The sequence below is a fragment of the Ranitomeya imitator genome, chromosome 4 (genome assembly GCF_032444005.1).
Source record: "Ranitomeya imitator isolate aRanImi1 chromosome 4, aRanImi1.pri, whole genome shotgun sequence".
Classification (NCBI taxonomy): Eukaryota; Metazoa; Chordata; class Amphibia; order Anura; family Dendrobatidae; genus Ranitomeya; species Ranitomeya imitator.
The window spans coordinates 525,990,689-526,012,195 of record NC_091285.1 but is presented as its reverse complement, the minus strand read 5'-3'; positions in this window follow the sequence as shown (position 1 = coordinate 526,012,195).

Sequence of the window (21,507 nt, the reverse complement as noted above, 5' to 3'; positions counted from 1 at the left end):
ACTACTCCTCTGATAGTAAGTATGCAGTTTTACTATGGATGGAGAACAGTACTTAGTACCAAACTAGGAGCATAATTAGGCCTTATGGTGTTGCTAGCTCGAGTCATTAGATCTGCAGTTAGGACAGGATTGCAGCTATATTACTCTTGTGTGAAAGAGCACCAATCATTTTAAGCAAAATTCGAGAATAAGCTGTCAAATGTGTATACATTAGGAATATCAGTATTTCTGGCTATTATATTACATATATCCTGCATTTTTACCAATATCCGTGACTGCATGCTATATTTCCTATTTCAGTTGCCTCTGAGCTAGTGGGTGTGGACTAGCTGTTATGATGCCTCCCATAAACAGTAAAGACATAAAGCTTTCCTGCTTTTCTGTGTCTATGTAGCACCAGAAGCAACAGTATTGAGCAGAGTAGCTATGAATCCAGCAACGGGATGAAATACACATTGAAAAGAAGCGTCAGGGGTATGTATGTCTCCTTTTCCCTGTCTTTCTCCTTGCTTCTCACTGTGTTAATCCCTTTTACGGCCCCACCCCTCTTCATAAAGCTCATTAGATAGCTGTGTTTGAACTCTAAGTGACCTGGTATTCTGTCTTATTTTGATTAGGGATGAGCGAACCCACAGACATTCGGGTTCTGGTACCCGACTGAGCTTTAGTCTAAAGTTCGGTTTGGGTGCCAGAATTGTACCCAAACAAGAACCTGAATCCGACCCCATTGAAATCAATGGGTACTCAAACTTTGGAGCTGGAAAACTTATCTCTTCACCTAGAACTCAACACTGAGACGGTCTTCCAGGAGATGTCCGTGTCCGGAGATCAGCACTGGACACTAGGTGTCAGTATGTACTCCAAACTTTAAAGATTGGGTTTGCTCATCTCTAATTTTGACTACTGCCTTCTTTACACGTCCATTTTGTACGTCCATATGCGGTCCATTTTTTAAGGACCACAAATACGGACATACGCACACCCATTGTATTCAATGGTGGTGCACACATGTCAGTTTTTCACACAGACAATGTGTCTGTAGGAAAAACCTGCAGACATGTCAGATTTTACTACACTGCATGGACAAATTGCATGCTGCACACCTGCACACTGTTGACACACAGATGACATCATCATCAGCATAATACATATAGGCGCCTGGGAACAAGCTGTACAATTTGCACTGTTCCCTGGAGCCAGCCAGCTGCTGGTGGCAGCTCTCAGCTCTCATCATTGTTTCCTGCTCGCACTGATCTCAGCACGACCAGGAGACAATGATGGGAGTTGAACTCGGCAGCAATAAAACTCCACATCCTCTTCTACACATTTATTCACAAAAAACAGTTATACTCACCTTTCTGCCTATAATACATCAAAGCCCATGTCCACTGTAAAAGACCAAAAATAATAAAACACATTCCTCACCTGTCCAACAAAAATAATAATAAAGCACCCAGTATTATTTTAAACCCCTTAACAACCACTGATAAGCCTTTTAATAGCAGTAGTTAAGAGTACTTAAACCACAGCGCTTTTAACAGCGCTGTGGAAAAAGTGTGTAGCGCCCTCTAGAGTTGGATTTTCTCCGGGGTCTCGGCTTCTGGGGGTAACCGAGGCCCCAGAGAACATGATTCGGGTTAGTTTTTACCGACCCCCGAGGTTGCGATCGCCATTATTAACCGTATAAAGGTGGCCGCAAAAAAAATGCGATTTGCATTTAATTTTTCTGTCCTCTGATGTGATCGCACATCAGAGGACAGAGAAATAGGGTCCCCAATCCCCCCGATACTTACCAGTGTCTCCTGGTGTTCCTGGGTCCTCCTGCTTCCCCCCACGACTGCTGACGTCTTCTTCCGGCAAGAAAATGGCAGGCGCAGTGCGCCCACAGAGCGATAGGAAGATTTTTCCTATTGGTTCATTTTGGTCACTGTGATGGACCCTATCACAGTGATCAAAATAAAAAAAACTAGTAAATGAACCCCTCCTTTATCACCCCCTTAGGGAAAATTAATAAAATAAAGAAAATATATTTATTTCCATTTTCCCATTAGGGTTACAGTTGGGCTAAATTGAGTTGGGCTAAAGTTAGGGTTGGGGCTAAAATTAGGGTTAGGGTTGAGGCTAAAGTTAGGGTTAGAGTTGGGATTAGGATTAGGGTTGGGGTTGGGATTAGGGTTAGGGTTGGGACTAGGGTCAGTGTTGGGATTAGGGTTGGGATTAGGGTTAGGGTTGGGATTAGGGTTGGGATTAAGGTTAGCTTTGAGGTTATGGTTATGGTTGGGGTTGGGATTAGGGTTAGTGGTGTGTTGGGATTAGGATTAGGGTTAGGGTTGGGATTAGGGTTAGGGTTGGGATTATGGTTAGGGGTGTGTTGGGGTTAGGGTTGTGATTATGGTTATGGTTAGGATTAGGGTTGGGGTGTGTTGGGGTTAGGGTTATGGTTGGGATTAGGGTTAGGGGTGTGTTGGGGTTAGGGTTATGATTAGGATTATGGTTAGGGTTGGGATTAAGGTTAGGAGTGTCTTGGGGTTAGGGTTGGTGTTAGAATTGGGGAGTTTCCACTGTTTATTTACATCAGGGGTCTCCAAACGTGACATGGTGCCACCATTGATTCCAGCCAATTGTGCGTTCAAAAAGTCAAATGGTGCTTCCTCACTTTTGATCTCTGCCATGCACCTAAACAGTGGTTTACCCCCACATATGGGGCATCAGCATACTCAGGACAAATTGGACAGCAAGTTTTGGGGTCCAATTTCTCCTGTTACCCTTGGGAAAACAAAAAATTAGGGGCTAAAAAATCATTTTTGTGAAAAAAAATGTTTTTTTTCATGGTTCTGCGTTATGAACTTCTGTGAAGCACTTGGGCATTTAAAGTGCTCACTACACATCTAGATAAGCTCCTTGGGGGGTCAAGTTTCCAAAATGGGGTCACTTGTGGGGGGTTTCTACTGTTTAGGCACATCAAGGGCTCTGCAAATGCAACATGACACCCACAGACCATTCTATCAAAGACTGCATTCCAAAAAGGCGCTCCTTCCCTTCCAAGTTCTGCCATGCACCAAACAGTGGTCCCCCCAAATATGGGGTATCAGAGTACTCAGGACAAATTGAACAACAACTTTTATGGTCCAATTTCTCCTGTTACCCTTGTGAAAATAAAAATTTTGGGGAGAAAAGATCATTTTTGTGGAAAAAATATTTTATTTTTACTTTTATGACTCTGCGTTATAAACTTCTGTGAAGCACTTGGGGGTCCAAAGTGCTCACCACACATCTAGATAAGTTCCTTGGATGGTCTAGTTTCCAAAATGGGGTCACTTGTGGGGGGTTTCCACTGTTTAGGCACATCAGGGGCCCTCCAAACGCGACATGGCATCCGATCTCAATTCCAGCCAACTCTACATTGAAAAAGTCAAATGATGCTCCTTCCCTTCCGAGCTCTGCTGTGCGCCCAAACAGTGGTTTACCCCCACATATGTGCTATCAGCGTATTCAAGAGAAATTGCACAACAAATTTTGTGGTTCATTTTCTCTTTTTACATTTGTGAAAATAAAAAAACTGATTCTGAAATAAAATGTTTGTGAAAAAAGTTAAATATTCATTTTTTGCTTCCACATTGCTTCAGTTCTTGTGAAGCATGTAAAGGGTTAAATAACTTCTTGAATGTGGTTTTGAGCACCTTGAGGGGAGCAGTTTTTTTAATGGTGTCACTTTAGTTTTTTTCTGTCATGTACACCCCTCAAAGGGACTTCAAATGTGATATGGTCCCTAAAAAAATGGTGTTGTAAAAATGAGAAATTGCTGGTCAGCATTTAACCCTTATAACTTCCTAAAAAAAATGTTGTTTCCAAAACTGTGCTGATGTAAAGTAGACATGTGGTAAATGTTATTTATTAAGATTGTTTTGCGACATATCTCTCTGATTTAAGGGCATAAAAATTAAAAGTTTGAAAATTGCAACATTTTAATTTTTTTTGCCATATTTCGTTTTTTTTTTATAAATACAAGTTATATCAAAGAAATTTTACCACTAACATGAAGTACAATATGTCATGAAAAACAATCTCAGAATCAGCAGGATCCATTTAAGCGTTCCAGCGTTATAACCTCATAAAGTGACAGTGGCCAGAATTGTAAAAATTGGCCTGGTTATTAAACTGCAAATTGGCTCCATCACTAAGGGGTTAAGCTTCTTCCAGTTGACCATCAATCACAAAGTTCATCACAGCTTTGACTGCAGACATTATATGTTGTACTGACCTTTCTACCATTGCACAATCTCTGCTTTATTGACAGTATGGACTACTTGTGTGCTTAATTTTACTGTTTTACAGTTTCAGAAGACAAATTGTAAGATGAATTTAGTTATTCTTTAAAAACTTAGCAATGGACTAGTAGTGAGGCCCAAACATGTAGATTAATAAATACCTAATGGTCCTTAATCAATGAAGAATAATATCATATGCACAGAACTTATTTGATACAGTTTTAATTGTCCAAAAGGCATCCATTTATTCATTTTGAATGCACAGAAATCATCAGTGAAACATTTTTTTAAGGGGTCTAGTTTCCAAAATGGGGTCACTTATGGGGAGTTTCCACTGTTTAGGCACATCAGGGGCTCTCCAAACATGACATGGCGTCCGATCTCAATTCCAGCCAATTCTGCATTGAAAAAATCAAACGGAACTCCTTCTCTTCCAAGCTCTGCCGTACCCCCAAACAGTGGTTTACCCCCAAGTATGGGGTATCAGCGTATTCAGGAGAAATAGCGCAACTAATTTTATGGTTCATTTTCTCTTTTTACACTTGTGAAAATAAAAAAAATTGGTTCTAAAGTAAAATGTTTATAAAAAAAAAAAGTAAAATGTTGATTTTTTCTTTCCACATTGCTTCAGTTCCTGTAAAGCACGTTAAGGGTTATTAAACATCTTGAATGTGGTTTTGAGCACCTTGAGGGGTGCAGTTTTTAGAATGGTGTCACTTTTGGGTATTTTCTGTCATGTACACCCCTTAAAGTGACTTTAAATGTGAGATGGTCCCTAAAAAAATGGTTTTGTAAATTTTGTAAAAATTAGAAATCACTGGTCAACATGTGGGAAATGTTATTTATTAACATATCTCTCTGATTTAAGGGCATAAGAATTCAAAGTTTGAAAATTGCTAAATTTTTATTTTTTTTGCCATATTTCCGTTGTTTTTCATAAATAAACACAAGTAATATCGAAGAAAGTTTACTACTAACATGAAGTACAATATGTCATGAAAAAACAATCTCAGAATCAGCGGGATCCGTTAAGCTGCAAATTGGCTCCGTCACTTAAGGTACCGTTACACTAAACGACTTACCAATGATCACGACCAGCGATACGACCTGGTCGTGATCGTTGGTAAGTCGTTGTGTGGTCGCTGGGGAGCTGTCACACAGACAGCTCTCTCCAGCGACCAACGATCCGGGGAACAACTTCGGCATCGTTGAAACTGTCTTCAACGATGCCGAAGTCCCCGGGTAACCAGTTAAGCAGGGCCGCGCTTAGTAACTCGATGTTTACCCTGGTTACCATTATAAAAGTTAAAAAAAAACAAACAGTACATACTCACATTCCGATGTCTGTCACGTCCCCCGGCGTCCACAGGATTAAAACTGCTTTCGGCAGGAGCGCTGCTAATGCACGCGCTGCTGCCAAGAGCTTTCCCTGCACTGTGTCAGCGTCGGCCGGCCGTAAAGCAAAGCACAGCAGAGGCCCTGCGCTTAGTAACCCGATATTTACCCTGGTTACCAGTGAACACATCAATGGATCGGCGTCACACACGCCGATTCAGCGATGACAGCGGGTGATCAGCGACCAAAAAAAGGTCCTGATCATTCACCATGACCAACGATCTCCCAGCAGGGGCCTGATCGTTGGTCGCTGTCACGCTTAACAATTTTGTTAACGATATCGTTGCTACGTCACAAAAAGCAACGATATCGTTATCGAAATCGTTATGTGTGAAGGTACCTTAAGGGGTTAAAAAACATTTTATATCTTTAGGGGATTCCATCACATACCTTTTGTGAGGCAGTGAGCTGTGTCACATGTGAGGGTCGCTGTGTGTTCCCCCCAGGATGGGCACGGAGGTGAATTGAGGCCATGGGAGTGCATTGTAGTCACAGGTGTAGCTGTGATTGCAATGCACAATAAGGCTATGTACACACGTTGCGGATTTTGATGTGGATCCGAACCCCTTTTGGACACGCGGAATTGCATCAAATCCACAGTGTAGTTCACACCAATATTAAAGGGAAATCTACAATTTTTGTGCACATGCTGCGGAAAACTCAGCGCGGATTTGCAGCGTTTTATTTTCCACAGCATATCAAATCTTTTTGCCGATCTGCAGCATTTCTACACCCATTGACTTCCATTGTCAGTCAAATCCGCAGCAAAACCGCAGTTGTGAAAAGATTTGCGGTTTTGTTGCGGAGTGACATGTAAAAAACGCTGCAGATAGGGAGGAGGAAGTGTGTGTGGGTGGAGACTATGTGTGTGCAGAGAAGATGTGCGTGTGTGTCTGAGGGGGTCTGCGGATGTGTGCGTGGCTGTGTGTGTGTGTGTGTGTGTGTGTCTGTATGTAGGCAGGCATCGCCAGATGGGACTACTAGTCCCATTCGGCTATGTCTGCTGTCACATAGAACAGTGACAACATTAGCCAATGATGGTATAGTAGTCCCATCATCCGGCTACTGTGTTGAATAGTAAAAAAAGAACACAACACACATACACATACAGTACATACTCACCAAACAGCTAATCCCCGACACCCTCGATTGCCTGCAAAAAAAATAAAATAATAAACCAACAGTATATATACTCCCTGTTCCGATGTAATCAATTTAATAACAATTGTCCCACGATGATCTCCCATGTAGAGCTGTCACAGCAGGAGATGTGACTACTCTGCACAGCTCTGGTGATACAGTGACCAAAGGTGATCCTCCCGCAGTGGATCCTAGAGGTCACCAGAGTTCAACCTGTCACTTGCGGCACCACTGCGTGAGAAAATCCTAACGCAGTGGAAGTGCCGTAAAGTAAGCGCACAAGCTCCGATGATACACTGCAGTAGTGTTATCTCCGGTTAGTGTATCATTGGAGGCCCCTGTAGAGCGGTCACATCTTCCGATGTGACAGATTTACATGGAAGATTGTCGTGGGACACTTGTTATTAAATGGATTAAATTGGAACAGGGAGTATTTGTGTTGGTTTATTATTTTGTTTTATTGTAGGAGAACGAGAGCGTCGCAGGAATTAGGCGTATAATAAAAAAGATGATAAACTATGTGGTGTTTTCATTAAAATACTTTATTCTGGCTGTGTCTTTATTTACCATGTAACAACTATAGGATTAGTAATGGATAGGTGTGCTATTGACGCCTCTCCTTAACTAAACCATGGGCTTAATGTCACCTTACAATACAAAGGTGACATCAACCCCACAACTATTACCCCACTTGCCACCGCTACAGGGCAAGTGAGAAGAGAGAGGCTAAGTGCCAGAATTGGTGCATTTTAGAGATGTGCCATTTCTGGGGCGGCTGACAGCTGGTGTTTGTAGCCAGGAAAGGGGGGCAATATCCATGGCCCCTTCCTAGGCTATTAATATCAGCCCACAGCTGTCTGCATAGCCTTTTTTGGTTCATAGGAGGATCCCACATCATTTTTGGGGGGCTCCCCTATTTTAATAGCCAGTAAAGGCTAAGTATTCAGCTCTAAGCTTATGTTAATAGCCTGCGAAGCTTCATGGGTATTACCCCTTTCCCAGGCTATAAACATCGGCCTGCAGACGCTGGCTTTGCCTCTTTGGTTTGGAAAAATGTGCGGGAGCCCATGCAATTTTTTTCTCTTTTTAAAATTAAACAGATACTGCGTTTAAGGCCGGGGTCACACTTGCGAAAAACTCACACAAGTCTTGCACCTCAATACCTGGCACTGCTGCCGGCACTTAGGATCGAAGTGTGCAGCTGCATGTATTTATATGCAGCTGAATGCTCCGGTCCAAGTGCCGGTGGCAGTGGTATTGAGGTGCGAGACTCGTGCGAGTTTATCACTAGTGTGACCCCGACCTAACGCAGATTTTGTGTGTGTGTGTGTGTCTTTATTTAACTCTTAATGTACCATTCTATTATGGTTATTACTAAATATTGGGCTTGGTATTATCTATCTATCAATCTGTAGATATATTTATCTATCTATCTATAGATATATCTATACAAGAAATAGAAAAATTAATAGAGTGAGGACCGTTAACAGGGACCACCTTTTGATTAAAAAGACAAAACAAGATCAACCGCTTAGGATTCCACTAGTAACCACCTTCTGTGAAGAGAGCAAAGGGGTGGTGGGAATAGTGAGAAAACATTGGTTTATGTTAGGCAAATGTCTCCCTGGAATAGAAGAATTTCAGTCTCCTCCCCTGGTATCTTTTAGGCGCGCTGGTAATATCAAGGATAGACTTATCCATGCGGACATCGGATCTAAAAAAAAACTTTAATTCAACCTTCCCTCACGGGAAAACGTAGGATGGGTTGTTATCCCTGTTTGGGTTGCATCAATTGCAACAATATGTTAAAAGGTGACAATTTTAGGCATCCTATCACCAATGAATTATTTTCAATCAGACATTACCTTACATGATCAAGTGATTACGTAATTTATTTATTGGAATGCCATGTAAGCTATGGTATGTGGGGACTTCAAAGCGTGGGTGAACCATCATAGATATACTGTACGATAAGGAAAAAGAAACTTGATTTGCCTGTCCCAAAACATTTTATTGAGAAGGGCTATACGGAAAGGGACTTAAAATTTCAAATTATTGACCATATTCCCCATCCCCCTCAGAGTAGGGGGTAACCGTATTAAAATGTTGAAAACAAGGGAATTATTTTGGATACAAAAATTAAATACGCTGAAACCATATGGAATAAATGTGGACTTTAAAATACAGGTAGTCCTTTGAGAATTTGTGCTGGATATTTGGCACTCTCCCTCCCTCACAATACATCTCCCGATGTTTTAAACGTTATTTTTTTTTTATGTTTTTCTTTCTTTTTTGCAGATCATTGAATCAAGACCCATGACTTGCCCCATCAGCAAAAGAAAACGCAAGACTATTGTTCATTAATTCTCTAAATATTTCAATTTTTGGCACAGTTTGTTCTGGAGAAACATCTATATCAATTTAAAATGAGGTTGACCCCTATATATGGCTCTGAGGCACTAGATGGCGTTAGGGAGCATTGTACCCAATAGAGATTTGGGGTTGAGATACGGGTCTCTAACGGCGCTCTGTGTCTCCCCCAGTCTCATGTGGCAAGTCACCAACCCCAGCTAATGTGGGTGTTCTTGTCCTTTTGGGATATACCCATAGCCTTGATCTCATCCATTACAATGGGGAATCCTCTATCATTGTTCCCATTGATGAAGTGGGACAATGAAAGTACATAACACATTGTGGACATTATTTATCCCATATCAGTCCCACTATCCAATACAAGAGATGCTCTCACAAATCACTTAACCATCTGCTCACTCTTTCTATCCTCTTTCTCCTAGTTGCTGGAGATATCTCTCCCAACCCCGGCTCCACATGTTATAGCCAGTCAAACCTCCCAACTGCTACACTCAGAAACCCATCTAACCTTATTAATATTCCATGCATGCCTTCTGTCTCTTTGAATTGTGCCCTTTGGAATTCTCGCTCTGTGTGAAATAAACTCTCCTTCATTCATGACTTCTTCCTTTCTAATTCTCTTAATCTCCTGGCTCTTACTGAAACCTAGATCCAGCAGTCAGACACCACAGTTGCTGCTGCTCTTTCATATGGTGGACTACACTTTTCTCATACCCCAAGATCGGACAACAGAGCAGGTGGAGGCGTTGGTCTGCTCCTTTCACCCAAATGTACCTTCCAAGTTATCCCCCAAGTACCCTCACTTGTCTTCCCTTCGGTTGAGGTCCATGCTGTCAGACTCTACATCCCCTTCTCCATGAGAGTGGCGGTGGTGTATCATCCTCCCGGCCCCTGTTATCAGTTCCTGGATCACTTTGCCACCTGTCTTCCACACTTTCTCTCTTGTGACACCCCCACCCTCATCATGGGTGATTTCAATATCCCCATTGCTTCTCCCCTCTCCCCATCTGCTTCTCACCTCTTATCTCTAACCACCTCTTTCGGCCTCTCGCAGCATACTTACTCTCCAACACATGAAGATGGAAACTCCCTTGACTTGGTCTTCTCCCGGCTTTGCTCAGTGGACGATTTCACAAACTCCCCTCTCCCGCACTCTGACCACAACCTTCTTTCATTCTCTATCAAGAACTGCCATCCCGCTCAGGTCACCCCCACTTTCCACACTTATAGAAACATTCAGGCCATTAACAGCCAGAAACTTATGAAGACCTTGCAATCCTTATTGACCCCAATCTCCTCCATCTCATGTCCTGATTCAGCTCTGAAGCATTGCAATGAAACCCTGCAAAGTGCCCTGGATGAAGCTGCACCTCCTATACATAGAACAACTCGGCACAGACGGCGACAACCGTGGCACATGCTGCAAACACGTTTCCTGCAGTGGTGCTCCAGGTGCGCAGAATGTCTGTGGAGAAAATCTAATCTACCCGAAGATTTCATTCATTATAAGTTCATGCTAAAAACATACAATTCTGCCCTTCACCTCTCCAAACACCCTGATCACCTCCCTGTCCAATAACCCTAAACGTCTCTTTGACACGTTCCAGTCCCTACTCAACCCAAGAGTGCAGGCCCCAACCACGGATCTCCGCGCTGACGATCTGGCCAATTACTTCAAAGAAAAATTGACCACATTCGACAGGAAAAAATCTCCCAATCTCTTCATACCATGCACTGTCCTCCCTCCCCCACTGCATCTAGTTCACTCTCTGACTTTGAACCAGTTACAGAAGAAGAAGTAATCAGGCTCCTTGCATCTTCTCGCCCAACCACTTGCACCAGTGACCCCATTCCATCACATCTCCTCCAGTCCCTTTCACCTAACAAAAATATTCAACCTTTCTCTCACTTCCGGTATTTTTCCTTCCTCATTTAAGCATGCCATCATACATCCATTACTTAAAAAACCATCCCTCGATCAAAACTGTGCCGCTAATTATAGGCCTGTCTCTAATTTTCCCTTCATCTCCAAACTCCTCGAACGCCTGGTCCACTCCCGTCTTACCCGCTATCTCTCAGATAACTCTCTCCTCGACCCTCTTCAATCTGGTTTCCGCTCTTTACACTCTACTGAAACTGCCCTCACTAAAGCCTCCAACGACCTACTAACAGCTAAATCTAATGGTCACTACTCCATGCTAATTCTCTTGGATCTCTCCGCAGCATTCGACACTGTGGATCATCAGATCCTCCTCGATATGCTCCGCTCCATTGGCCTCAAGGACACCGTTCTCTCCTGGTTCTCCTCCTATCTCTCTGACCGATTCTTCACTGTATCTTTTGCTGGTTCCTCCTCTCATCTTACCCTTACTGTTGGGGTTCCTCAAGGATCAGTCCTAGGCCCCCTCCTCTTCTCTTTGTATACTGCCCCTATTGGACAAACAATCAGTAGATTTTTGTTCCAGTACCATCTCTATGCTGACGACACCCAATTATACACTTCTTCTCCTGTTATCACGCCTGCCTTTTTAGAAAACACCAGTGATTGTCTTACCGCTGTCTCTAACATCATGTCCTCCCTCTATTTGAAACTGAACCTGTCAAAAACTGAATTCCTCGTGTTCTCTCCCTCTACTAACCTACCTTTGCCTGCCATTGCCATCTCCGTTCGCGGGTCCACCATTACTCCAAAGCAACATGCCCGCTGCCTTGGGGTCATACTTGATTCCGAGCTTTTCATTCACCCCCGATCACTGGCTCGCTCTTCTTATCTGCATCTCAAAAACATTTCTAGAATTCGCCCTTTTCTTACTTTCGACTCTGCAAAAACTCTTAACGGTTTCACTTATTCATTCTCGTCTGGACTATTGTAACTCTCTACTAATCGGCCTCCCTCTCACCAAACTCTCCCCTCTCCAATCTGTCCTGAATGCTGCTGCCAGGATTATATTCTTCACCAACCGTTACACCGATGCCTCTACCTTGTGCCAGTCATTACACTGGCTACCCATCCACTCCAGAATCCAGTACAAAACTATTACCCTCATCCACAAAGCACTCTATGGCTCAGCACCACCCTACATCTCCTCTCTGGTCTCAGTCTACCACCCTACCCGTGCCCTCCGCTCCGCTAATGACCTCAGGTTAGCATCCTCAATAATCAGAACCTCCCACTCCCGTCTCCAAGATTTTACACGTGCTGCACCGACTCTTTGGAATGCACTACCCAGGTTAATACGATTAATCCCCAATCCCCACAGTTTTAAGCGCGCCCTAAAAACTCATTTGTTCAGATTTTCAGATTGGCCTACCGCCTCAATGCATTAACCTAACTATCCCTGTGTGGCCCATTCAAAAAAAAAAGAAAAAAAAAAAAACATAATCAGGTTCCTTGGATCATGTTCTCATACACTTCATGCAGTTAATAGCCCTCTGTGTCTGTACTGCTACATACTTAGGCAGTTAACTTGTTCATGCAGCTTTACATGAACACCCGATTCTTACACTATGGCTGGTCCGAATAACTAAAGCAATTGTTACCATCCACCTCTCGTGTCTCCCCTTTTCCTCATAGTTTGTAAGCTTGCGAGCAGGGCCCTCATTCCTCTTGGTATCTGTTTTGAACTGTGATTTCTGTTATGCTGTAATGTCTATTGTCTGTACAAGTCCCCTCTATAAATTGTAAAGCGCTGCAGAATGTGTTGGCGCTATATAAATAAAATTATTATTATTATTATCTCCAGTTATATGTCTCTTACAATAGCGCATTTTTTACATTTTTGTGATTTATTCAGCGCTATGTTTTACAATAGTCAGTACATGTGCGCAAACAAATATTATGCGAACATGCGCATTTCCTTTATCTTTGTTTGCCTTTAACTAATATGGCATTGGAACTTGCTTAATTCCTACTGCGCACGCGCTAGTAAGCGCTCTCAATATAATACTTGAATTGCTTTTCCTGACATGCACATTTAGCACTATAGGACGCTACTATGTGCTTGACTCATCGTATGCTATGGGGTAGATCATGGAGTTGATTCACTATAATGTCACACATCTGTGCTTTCATTGTCAATTAGTGCTTTGATGCGCACTGTATATGCCTCTGTATGTTTGCACATTTGCACTGCACTTTATGTGATTTATGCTGACCTGTTTAATGCTCTGCACTTTTTGTATTTCACATATTGAAGGGCAAAGTCCCCTTTTTTACTAATGTCGTTAAATATTTCTAATTATGCACATGCTTTAAATATTTAGTCCTGTGCACTTTGTTCACTGCTTGAAAAAGCTTCGCTACACTGAACCGAAACGTCGCCATCATGGGCCAAATGAAATAGCTTCTTATTCACAGACAGTGGTGTGCTGCTTCCTTTTTTGGACTAATATAGATCTATCTATCTATCTTTATTCTTCAATGGAGTATGTAAAGAAGATGTTGGACAAGGAAATTACATCACAATTCTTTTTTTTTTGTTAAATAATATATGTTTATTTAGCTTACAAACACACATAGAAATCCGCATTAAAAAAAACCCATAAACATCCGCATCAAAATCGCATCAAATTCACAGGCAAATCCGCAACGTGTGCACATACCCTAAAAGTGAGTATAGGTCTTGGACAAGCTATTTGTCCAGGGCAGATTTAAGAAAACCTACTGGGCTTTTATTTTTGAAATGGACTACAAGATAGTAGTGGGGCAGTCCATTTCCTCCCCTGGCCTGGGTTTTCCATGTGGCCTATGGCCACAGATTCCAGTTAAAAACCCTGCAGTAAAGTGTTTGGGTGTGTCAGGGTCAGTGTCGGTGTCAATCTGGCTTTTGCAGGAGTGCAGAGCTGAAGGCTCTGCAGAGCTCCCCCTGTGTGAGGCAACACAGGCAAGCGGAACCAAACAGCCAAGGGAGCTGAAAGGCCTGGCACCCACACCATACACGGCGGTGGAGTCGCCCACGGCAACTGGTCTTGGAGGTGGACTGGCGTGTTTATTGGCTGCAATCTGGAGAACATGTTTCCCGACTGCGATACGGAGGATATTGTGTGCTGTGTATTTTTGTGAGTTGAGCATTAAAGAGACTTTTGTTTTGGAACTTTCCTGGGTCACTGCCTCATCACTGCACAACATGGATACTGCTGCACTACACTTTTCTTTCAGTCGCATGGGTTGTGCATTTTATCGTTTCAGTCATGGCTCATTCAATGTCCTGCTCAAATTTTGCACGCCCACATCATTTCGATTGATTTGCCATCACAGCAACCACCTAGCAAATCCCACATATACACACTTTCCATCTGCTCCCCAGATATGCGCACTCACTCTGGGAGTACAGCCCTAGCTTCACATCAGATTTGCGCATGTTTAGGAGCCCAGAGTGAAGGGAACACAGTGCCGCGCACAGCATGCACGCTCACATGTCATATAGCCACTGACTCACAACAGCCCCGGAGCATGAAGCTAGGGCTGTACACCAAGAGTCAGTACGTATTCCGGGTAGTGGATGGGTAGTGAGCAAGGCGGGATTTGCTAGATGGTTGCCGTGACGTCAGGCAACTTACGTCAATCAATTGAAATTATGTGGGTGTGCATAATTTGAACAGGACACTGACTGAAACGATGAAATGCACACCCCTATGACTGAAAGAAAAGGTATGTAAGGGAATACCCTAATGATATAAAGTGTTTTTTTTTAAAATACCGGAAGCTTATGGATTCCATCCTTAGTTTAATTTAGTTCATTTAATAGTAACCGCCCTTCTGGATTACTGGAAGAAGAACGGTTTCCAACTTCTATTCCCACCATATGGCAGGGGGTTACGAATAATTTGAGGAAATGGGCTCCAAATATAAGTGTGTGGCTAATCGGAGATGTTTGGTGGGTCCGGATCAGTGTGTTGGTGACTTTGTGTGGCTTTCCTCTAGGAACATTAAGATGAAGGTTCCGGCTGGAAACTGGGTTCTAGGTTTACCGATCCTTATAGGATCATAGCCATCGTCAATCCTGTAATGTAGGATCCAAAGTGTATTTCATCGATCTTTCCTTAAAAAATATGTTGCATCTTCAGTACCATCACCTCTACTACCATCTCCTGTCATTGCCGATGGAAACTTGGAGTTTCAGATTGCGAAGATCTTGGATTCTTGTCTTTTTCGTCGGTCGCTTCAGTATCTGGTACATTAGATGAGGGAAGAGAACAGATGGAGGGCTAGCTCAGGAGATAAAGCAAGGGTGGAGGTCCCGGCATCTTCACCTTCAGAAGTATACCAGGGAGTAGGGCGAGCTAGGGCACCCTCTAGCGTTAGGGACAGGGAAGGAGCCCCTGGTCTCGGGTCACCCGACAACTGTGTCCTGACATGTATGCTTTGAAGGAATGGATATATATAAGGGAACATGAACGCTATACAGATGACCCCTCAAATTCAGAACCCATAATCCAATATAAGAGATATAAGGAAAACTTTTAAACACTTAGGCTTTTAATACTGTTTTAAAACCAAAGGCAAAAATGGATTTAAAGAAATGATTCAGTTGTTTCTTTCAAGGTGTCTTCCATTTATAATTCATTACTGGTTACATAGTTCTATAGGTTGAAAAAAGACACAGGCCCATTAATTTTAACTTTACTCCACTAGTTCTACATTCTCTATTGCTAGATTATTTATAACCCACAATATCATTTATTGTGAAAAAACCATCCTAAACTTTTTTAAATGCTGTTATAGTGTCTGCCATTACTACCTCTTGTGGTCGGCATTCCACAGTCTGACTGCTCTAACTGTAAAGAGCCCTTTCCTATTTAGAGGCCAGAATTACCTTTACTCCACATGTAATGAGTGCCCCTGGTCTTTTGTATGGTCTTTGTAAGGAATAAGTCATGTCCTATTCCTTTCTATTGACCACATATGTATTTATTCATATAAATGAGATCTCCTCTGAGGCGTCTATTTTCTAAGCTAAACCAGTCCAAAAGTCCAATTTTTTCAACCTCTCATGATATGAAAGGCCGTCCATCCCATGTAATAATCTAGTTTCCCGATTTTGAACTGACTCTAACTTCCCAATATCATTTTTAAAATTTGGTTTCCAGAACTTGATCCACATTCAAAATGTGGCCTCACAAGTGATTTATAGAAGGATAATAATAAATGTGGATCATTTCTGGTGTTTGTGAAGAAGGACCGGGCCATGGGAACCTGTTCTGTACCAGGTATGGAACTGTCGGGGCTGTCTCCTCTGTTGTCTTGGGGAAAACTTAAGAGACCGGACAAACCTTTGCATCTTGAAGCAGGGGGTGTGGCTATGCGGCTGGAGCCACAGCGAGCACGGAAGCAGTCAGTGTTGTCGGGAGCAGACAGCGCACAGCTAAGAGAAGTGAGTACTCTGCTCCTCGAGCACTGGTGCAGAGCAACCCCATGCCTGAACATCCTCGCTGCCACTAGCCGAGCCCAGGAGGGGAGATGCGCAGTCGCAGTACGCCAGTTGATCACCACAAAGCAGGCTGCCAAATGCATCTGGCCCGTGAGTACTGCGCATGTTCCGTCTAAGAGGGACTCAGTGTGGGACTGTAAGCTGTGCCCTGATTCCCCCATGTATGTCCATCGGTCTGCGTTGGACTCGGACAGTGTTGAGGCCTAAACATTCTTGACTGCCTCAGTATATGGACTAGGGGCTCAGCGGAAGGTACCGGAGACCAACTGCTGCCACCAGAAGACAGATCCTTGTTACACATAGGACCTCATCAGACCAGCATCGGGCCCGCCGTTGTGGACACCATCTTCGGCTCAGCAGCATTCACGACCTGAGAACCAATCCACACGATAAGTTACCTAAGAGAACTGTTGTTGTTACATTCACTGTTCTTTAACCCTACATATAGTCACATCTCTCCCCATTTAAACAGTTTATCACCATGCGTGGAATATCCCTGTTAAATTAAAGTCATTAACCCTTGCTCTGCCTCTTGTGCATCACTGCATCCCGTAACCTGCTCACATCTTCATCAAAAACTGCATAAAAAAATGGTACATAGAAAAATGCCCTTAGGGCTGGGTTCAGATGAGTTGCTCAGTAGTTATCACTGTAGCTTTGTTGAGCTGAGGTCCTGAGTTGAAATCCTACCATCGACAACATCTTCAAGGAATATGTATTGCATGTTTTCCCCGTGTTTTCATGGGTTTCCTTTGGGTAGTCAGGTTTCCTCCCACACTCCAAAGACATGATTATAGGGAATTTAGATTGTGAGCCCCTAAATGGACAGTGATGTGATGTTTGTAAAGCGCTGTAAAATATGAAAGCCCTTTATTTATAAGTAAGCATAAATAATAATATAAAAATTGAAAATCTTCTAATTTCCATCCAGAAAACGTATGATTTTTATCCGTAGGCTCATCTGTGTGCCATTCATTTGCCTGTGTGACATCCATGAAGCATACGTATTTATACATTAACATTTTAAAATGTACATGATCAAATATATTGATGGCATTATATCCATAAAAATTGTATGCATTACATACTGTATGTTCCAAATGCGATCCAATTTTTTTGGCCACCCACAGATTGGAATGGGTGAGTTCTCATATGATATATGAAAGAGACTAGTGCATGCTGTGATTTTTTTCACATGGACACTTTGTCAATGTGATAAAATTGTTACCTGAACAGCCCAGTTGCATTACATTGCTCAGTGTACTGTCTGGTTTTTACTATGTTATTAAAAGAAAATGATCCTATTAGTTTTCCATTATGACTCAATAGTGCAGGTCTGCCAATGACTGAATTAGAAAGCATACACTGGACTTATCAGTCCAGCATGTGATTGCAAACAGCTTGCTGACTGTGCCAACATCCATCAAAGCGCTTCTCATCACCATTACTAAAGGTGTTAGCAGCACAGATTTGGACTTAGCTTCAGTGAAGTTACATTCTAGGTTTCCAGAGGGAGGAAATACTTCATAATACACATCAAAACCTTCTACCTGGAAGCAATTACCAGGCACATCTGCACTACAAATATGTTTTGCCTCTATCATGCATATGCATTGATTTTTTTGTTATCCCATGAGCGTCATGCTCTATAAAGGTTTGAAATGTGCGAACCTACAGCAAGAAAAAAGAATAATGATTTACCAGTAATTTGTCAATGAGATAACTCCAGTTCAGGGATTACAACAGCAGGCATGCACATTTTCTTTTCAGAAATATAGAAGACTTTATTGCCACCTATTTGAAGTAACAATCCTAAAAGTTAATACCGCCCTTTCCGCATGACTTAGGATAAAAGCCAAATCTGTATCTCAGTTTGTAGACACGTGTTTCATAGTGTTGCCCCTCCTCAGTACAAAGCATGAAATCTGATTTAGCTGTATGAGAGGCCTCTGACCAAAATCTAAGCCTTAAGGTGCCTTCACACTGAGCAACTTTAGAACGATAACGATAGCGATCCGTGACGTTGCAACGTCCTGGATAGCGATATCGTTGTGTTTGACATGCAGCAGCGATCAGGATCCTGCTGTGACATCGCTGGTCGGAGCTGAAAGTCTGGAACTTTATTTCGTCACTGGATCACCCGCTGACATAGCTGAATCGGCGTGTGTGATGCCAATCCAGCGATGTGTTCACTTGTAACCAGGGTAAACATCGGGTTACTAAGCGCAGGGCCGCGCTTAGTAACCCGATATATACCCTGGTTACCATTGTAAATGTAAAAAAAAAAAAAAAAAACACTACATACTTACATTCCGGTGTCTGTCGCGTCCCCTGGCGTCAGCTTCCCTGCACTGTGTCAGCGCCGGCCGGCCGTAAAGCAGAGCACAGCGGTGACATCACCGCTCTGCTTTACGGCCGGCGCTTACACAGTGCAGGGAAGCTGACGTCAGGGGACGCGACAGACACCAGAATGTATGTATGTAGTGTTTTTTTTTTTTCATTTATAATGGTAACCAGGGTAAACATCGGGTTACAAAGCGCGACCCTGCGCTTAGTAACCCGATGTTTACCCTGGTTACCCAGGGACTTCGGCATCGTTGGTCGCTGGAGAGCTGTCTGTGCGACAGCTCTCCACTGACCACACAACGACTAAACAGCAATGCTGCAGCGATCGGCATCGTTGTCTATATCGCTGCAGTGTCGCTTAATGTGACGGTAACTTTAGACTCTAAAGGTTAACATATCTCCTTATGGAGAGTGACCTGCCTGGCATGCAAGTGTAAGGAGATATATAGGCCATGCAATGCTCCTCTGGTAAATTAAAGACAGCAACATTTTGGTGCTGCTCCAATGTCTTTGTGATATTTTGCGTATTTTATCCACGTTAAAGTATTGATTTACAAAGCATCAGATAATGTTGTACATTTTGCATTACAGATCACAAACAAAAGGTGGAGTGATCACCACTGAAGGTGTTTGACCATGAATCTACTGTAAATGTCATTAATCTATGAAATACAGACTTGACCAATCAGTTTTTACTTACCACTGTCGTTCTTATGCCTTCATGATGCCCTACTTTCACATATTGAATTGTGTAAAATTTTTAGCATCACCAATTTACCAATGTCAATGAGGCCTAGCTTTAAAACTGATTTAAATTGCAACATTAAACTTAATAAAATTATCTTCGTTATAAACCATTTTGCTTATTATCAATTATCAATTAAAGGAAGGTCCTCCTCTTGAGGCAATTTAACCAAATTCCTTTTTTAGTTTTAGTTTCTTAGATAGGGTCTTCAGTGTTGAGAATGAGGGCTATCTCTAAAAATTCTTTGGCAGTGAAGAAACAGTGGCTTTATTTATGTGTACAAAATGCAATTTCTAAGAAAGTTTGGAAGTACTTTGAGGCCTACAAAGAAACTTAATTTATTTGAAACTTTTAAAGACATAAATCTATGCCTTGGTGGTTGACAAGTTAGTGCGGCAAATGAAAGACACACCATGCTAATTTCCCTTCAAATTATTGGAGGAAGGTGGGGGGGTGGAAATCCCTCACTGTTCTATTGTTCAATTAACCAACATATTTCTCCTCCATTGGGGTAGTGTAGACTAGTAAATTGTAGGGGGCTGATACAATACCTAATCAGCAGCATTCCACAGATTAACATGCAACAAGAGTCAACATACAGGCTCATATGACAGAATGGCTCATGTCCAATGACCTACTGAACAAAGGAATAATACGCATGTCACTCTTTTAGCAGAAAGGATTTAGATTCTGAAATGTAGCCTGATCTGTGGCCCAAACTATTAGCAAAAACAATTTAGATTCTGAAATGTGGCCTGGTGTGTGACCCCGACTATTAGCAGAAAGGTTTTAAATTCGGAAAAGTGGACTCCTGACTGGACCACACTTTTAGCAGAAAGGATTTAGATTCTAAAATGTAGCCTGGTCTCTGGCCCACACTATCAGCACAAATGATTTAGATTCTGAAATGTGGCCTGGTTTCTTGCTCACACTATTAGCACAAATGATTTAGATTCTGCAATGTAGCCTGGTGTCTGGCCCACTCTATTAGAACAAACGATTTAGATTCTTAAATGTAGCCTGGTCTGTGGCCCAAATTATTAGCACAATCAATTTAGATTCTGAAATGTAGCCTGGTGTATGGCCCACACTATTAGCAGAAAGAATTTAGATTCTAAAATGCAGCCTTGTGTCTGCCTCACACTATTGGTACAAATGATCAACCAGCAAAGCAGCGGCTGATATTGATAGTTTGGGATGTTGTCCCAGACTAATAACATCAGCTCTCAGCCACCCTCAAAATGGCGCATCCTTAAGATGCTCTAAAACTAGTACTTAGCCTTGCTCTTCCCACTTTCGCTGATGTGGTGGCAAGTGTGGTGATAGTTGGGGGTTGATGTCACCTTTGTATTGTCAGATGACATCAAGCCCAGAGGTTAGTAATAAATAGGCGTCTATAAGACACCCCCATTACTAAACCCATAGTGATATTGTATAAAAAACCCACACACCCAGAATAAAATCCATTATTTGACCAATGACACAGACTCCTTTATTGACTCTAAATTCAACCATACTCACGTCATCACCCAGTCCACTGAAGCCAATGTCCCCTGTAAATAAATTAAAATAATAAAGCAATTATATTCCTCACCTTTCTGAAGTGAAGAGATAATCCATAATATCCCATGGTAATCCTGATGACTTTGAGAGCAGTCACTGATGTGACTACTCTACCAGGCAGCCGGCTACACACTGACACAGGAGGTATACGCTGAGCTGTAGTAAGAAATTTCACTGGAGTTCATCAGCTGATGAGCCCTGGTGATCTCACTGACACCGCTGCTGCGTGAGAACTTTCTCACGCAGT